The following is a 5,041-nucleotide window of genomic DNA, read 5'->3' as shown; positions in this document are numbered from 1 at the left end:
ATTCTATATAGAAGACTCCAAGAACTCCACCAAAAGTCTTCTAGACTTAATAACCAAACTCAGTCAAGTAGCTGGTTACAAGGTCAACACACAAAAATCAATAGCTTTCCTCTACACCAATGACAGACTTACTGAGAGGGAAATAGGGCAAATAATTCCTTTCACAATAGCATCCCAAAACTGAAATACCTAGGAATCATCCTAACAAAAGAAATCAAAGACCTCTTCTCTGAAAACTATGGCACTCTGAAAAGAGATTGAAGATGATATCAGAAAATGGACAGACATCCCCTGCTCCTGGGTAGGAAGGATTAATATAGTGAAAATGGCCATACTTCCAAAACTGCTATATAGATTTAATGCAATTCCAATTGAGATCCCAGCAGCATACTTCATAGACCTTGAGAAAACAATCCAAAAATTCATTTGGAACAAGTAGAGACCCAGAATAGCAAAAACAATTCTATTTAACAGAGACATGGCAGGGGGCATCACAATCCCCAACCTGCAACTATACTACAAAGCTACTGTGATAAAAACAGCATGGTACTGGCAAAGAAACAGGCTTGAGGACCAGTGGAACAGATTAGAAGATGCAGAAACAACGCCAGACACACTCAGCCATCTCATCTTTGACAAAGGAGTGAAACACCCTCACTGGAGGAAAGATAGCCTCTTTAATAAGTGGTGCTGGAAAAATTGGGCTTCAACTTGCCAAAGGTTAAAACTAGACCTGTATCTCTCACCATGCACTAAACTAAAATCAAAATGGATTAAAGATCTAAATATTAAAATAGAAACTCTGAACCAGTTGGAACAGAGGTTAGGTAGAACCCTTGCAGACATCGGTGTAGGAAAAGATTTTATGAACAAAACCTCAGTTGCCCATGAACTAGCACAAACAATCAACAAGTGGGATCTCTTCTTATTAGAAAGCTTCTGCACAGCAAGAGAAACCACCAGCAGTGTGAAGAGACAACTCACAATGTGGGAAAAAATCTTCACCTGCTCTTCCTCAGACAAAGGTCTACTATCTTGAATCTATAAAGAACTTAAAAAGATCAGACCTCCCAAATTTAAAGACCCAATCCAAAAATGGGCATCTGAAATGAACAGACATTTCTCACACAAAGAAGTAGAAATAGCAAATAAATACATGAAAAAATGTTCAATGTCACTGGTCATTCGAGAGATGCAAATGAAAACAATGCGGAGATTCCACTTCACTTCAGAAAGAATGGCTGCTATCATGAAATCAACCAGTAACAAATGCTGGCGGGGCTGTGGGGAAAGAGGAACCCTGCTCCACTGCTGGTGGGAGTGTAGACTGGTGCAACCACTGTGGAAATCAGTATGGAGATACCTCAAAGAACTAGGACTGGAAGTCCCATTTGACCCCACTATTCCACTGCTGGGGATTTTCCCCAAAGAATTAAAAGAATCATACCACAGTGATATATGTGCACCCATGTTCATAGCAGCACAGTTTGTAATAGCTAAAACTTGGAAACAGCCCAAATGCCCATCAACTGGACATGGGATAAAGAAAATGTGATTTTTGTGTGAAATGGAGTACTACTCAGCCATAAAAAATGAGAAATTAGAGACATTTATAGCTAAGTGGATGCACATTGAGGCAATACTCTTAAGTGAAATAAATAGGACACAGATGTGTAAATACCAAATAGTTTCTCTGGTGTGAGAAACTGAAAGTGTAAATAAGGACTAAATGTATAATAGGTCATGTGAAATAGGAAGAAAAGGGGCAAAGAGGAAGGAAGTGGGAGTGCTAAGGGAAAGGACAGAAGGGAATGGGATTAATATGAGAAAATGGAAAAATAGGAACAAAATCTTTGTAAATAGGGAGGGCTGGAGGGGTTGAAGGGAGGGCTGGGCAAGGGTGAAAAATAAGAACCAAGAGAGACTATGGAAAGGTGCAAATTTCCAATGATGAATGTCATTATATTGTATACCTAAAATGTACCAATGATTAGAATGAATAATCGAAAATGTAAAATAGGAAGAAAAGGTCCAAAGGGGTAGGGGTAGTGGGAGGCACAGGGGAAAGGAAAGAAGGGAAAGGAAAAATGATGAGAAATGGAAAAAATGAAAATAAAGTCTTTGTAAATAGGGAAGGGTGGAGGGCGTGAAGGGAGGGCTAGGAATGGGGAAAAAATAAGAACCAAGACGCATTATATAAAGGTACAATTCCCAATGAGAAATGTAATTGTGTTGTATACCTACAATGTACCAATAAAAGAATTTAATACAAAAAGAAAACAAAACAAAACAAAACACTTCAGCTGCATTTGGTGCAGAGGGGCAGGGATTATCTTCAAAGCACCCCAGCTCTCCTGATGAGATGGTCAGAGGTACACTGCTTTGTATTATTGTGACATCCATTAAGTGATCTAGGTTGTTTTTCTTTCAGAAAGGACTTTGTCAGATGAGCATTACGCTTGACCTCCGAATTTGGCTGACAATTTACTGATGAGATTCATAACCTTTGGATTACTCTGATATTTTGACATGTTTGCAGGATTCTGAGCCACATCCTGGAAGGCCACCATCACTTCTGGATCCTGCATGGCTGCAAGAACCTCTGGATCACTAAGAATCTCATTGAGCCCTGGCATTCCTGCCATGCCAGCTCCCATTCCAGGCATCCCTCCTGGAAAATTACGAGGCATCCCCCCAGGAAAGCCACCTGGAAAAGAGCCATATTGAGCCCCTGCCTGTCGTCTGGCTTCTTCCTCCCTCTGGGATCTTTCATGCTCTTCTCGAGCCTTCTTAATTAACCCTTTCTATTCTTTCTTTGATCTCTCTGTTCTTCACGTTTTCGTTCGTACTTTCTCCGATGTTCAGCAATTTTCTGGGCCCTTGGCTGAACTTCTTTCAGCATTGCACTCGCATCTTCATCGTAATCCAGTTTACAGGCAAGGGCAAGATCTTGGGCTGCTTCTTCCCAATGCCCCAGAAGTCTGTGTGCTTTCCCTCGCCATTTGTATGGCTGGGCTGAATCAGGATTTATTTCAATGGCTCTGTCACAGTCTCGAATGGCAGCATTTGTCTTCTGCAATTTGATGAAGACACTGGCTCTCTTGGCGTACAGAATGGCCAGGCGAGGATTCAGCTTAATGGCATCTGTGAACAAGTCAATGGCTTTCTGTAGTTCACCATCATTTAGAGCATCAGTGGCAGGCCCTTTCTTTTCATTTGCTTGATCCATCATCTCCTCAGTTATCTCTACATTTTCATCTCCCATTTCTTGAGGGGTATCAGTGTCTGGTTCAATTACACCTTCATTGTCGATTTCTAGATCACTTTCCTCACTTGATGGCTCTTCTGTCTTTATGTTTTCCTCCGTCTTCTTACTATCTGTTTTTTCTTCCTTGATATTTTTTTCTGATTTAGCTTTATGAGTAGCAGGTGGTACTTTACCCCCCCATGCTCTCCACCCACTCCCTCAGGAAGCGCATCTCCTCTGTGTGCAGGATGCTCGGATCTTGCTTACACATTTTCATGAAAGCCCCAAGCTCGTTTACTTTGTGGGGATCCATTGTCGGCGGACTATGGTCGGTGGCTGCTCAGAAGGCTGCTACTGGATCCCAAGCCCAGGTGCTGGCTCCGCGAGACAGCGTAGAAGGGGGCGGTTGCTGCGAGGCCGAACAGACTAGAACCTCCCCATTCGCTGGCTCCTCCCCTCAACGGCCTCGTGACCCTGGGTCCTTCCCTTGCTCATTCCTACACCTTCTATCTCTGCTCCTGCGCAGTGGCTGGAACCTTCTAGAAGTGTGGCTGTTCGTGCTCTTGCCTGCCTCTCTACACAAACATTCTTATACTATTGAACCAGTTGCCAGCAAGGGTCAAGCGGTGTACGTAGACGCTTTCAGACGGGCAGGAGCCACTAGCTCTTCCGGGGAGCCATTTAGAATCCTATGTTCTGTGAATGGGGACATTAAATGGATCGATGCCAAGAATAAAAAAGCGCCTCGGTCTGAGCGCCAGTCTCAGGCGTCAGTATGGCCATTTTTTACAATATTGGTTCTGCCTAAACAGGAGCAGGAGACATCTTTCTACTTTCTTTCTTTTTTTTTTTTCCATTAAGTTTATTGGTACATTTTAGGTATACAATACCGTTACATTCATCTTTGGGAATTTGCACCTTTACATGATGTATCTTGGTTCTTGTTTTTTTCCCCATTCCCCTGCCCTCCCTTTACCCCCTCCACCCTTCCCTATTTACAAAGACTTGTTTCCATTTTTTTTCCTTTTCTCATATTTTTCCTTTTCCCTTCTTTCCTTTCCCCTACCCCTCCCAGTTCCCCTGCTCCTTTACACCTTTTCTTCCTATTACACAATATCAATTATACATTTTTAAAATTACAATATCAAGATTTAGATGACATTACCACAGATTTTACAGAATTTAAAAGGATATAGAAAGCATATTACAAAAATCTTTTTTTTGAAATAAATTTGACAACTTCTAAGAAGTACCTTAGAAGAAAAATTAATGAAACTGACTCTGGAAGAAATATATAATTTGAATAGCACCTATTAAAGAAAGTATATTCCTAGCTTGAAAACCTACCTATATGAAAACAACAGGTTCATATACATTTTAACTGATAAATTATATCAAACATCTAAAGCAGAGAAAAGAAGGAACATTTCTCCCCTCATTTTAGGAAATCAACATTGTGCTAATACTAAAACTGGATAAAGATAATAGAAGAAAAAAGTATGAACATAGATAGAAATTTTGTTTAATAAAACAAACTATTAGAAGTCAGATCTGGCAGTATATAGAAAGTGGTTTTATTATAGGGATGGCAGTGTTGGTTCAGCATTGGAAGATCCACTTCTATAAGTCATCATTTTAACAGAAGAAAGGAAAAAGCCATATGATCCTGTCAGTACTTGCAGAAAAAATATTGTACTAAATTCTACAGCTGTTCATGGTAAAAGGTATCAGGAGAGTAGAAGTAGGACAGAAACTTCTCAACAGATAAAAGACATCTACTCCATACTTCCAGCA

At 40.7% G+C, this 5,041-nt stretch overlaps 1 pseudogene; it reads right to left on the bottom strand.

The window, feature by feature from the left end:
* Window positions 1-2,368: 2,368 nt before the first annotated feature.
* On the bottom strand, window positions 2,369-3,560 carry LOC147824401 (hsc70-interacting protein-like; annotated as a pseudogene).
* Between the last annotated feature and the right edge of the window lie 1,481 nt (window positions 3,561-5,041).

This window comes from Heterocephalus glaber, unplaced genomic scaffold, assembly GCF_053883595.1.
Source record: "Heterocephalus glaber isolate CG9 unplaced genomic scaffold, H.glaber_assembly_v1.0 deba00001545, whole genome shotgun sequence".
Classification (NCBI taxonomy): domain Eukaryota; kingdom Metazoa; phylum Chordata; class Mammalia; order Rodentia; family Bathyergidae; genus Heterocephalus; species Heterocephalus glaber.
This window is presented reverse-complemented; position numbering and strand designations above follow the sequence as displayed.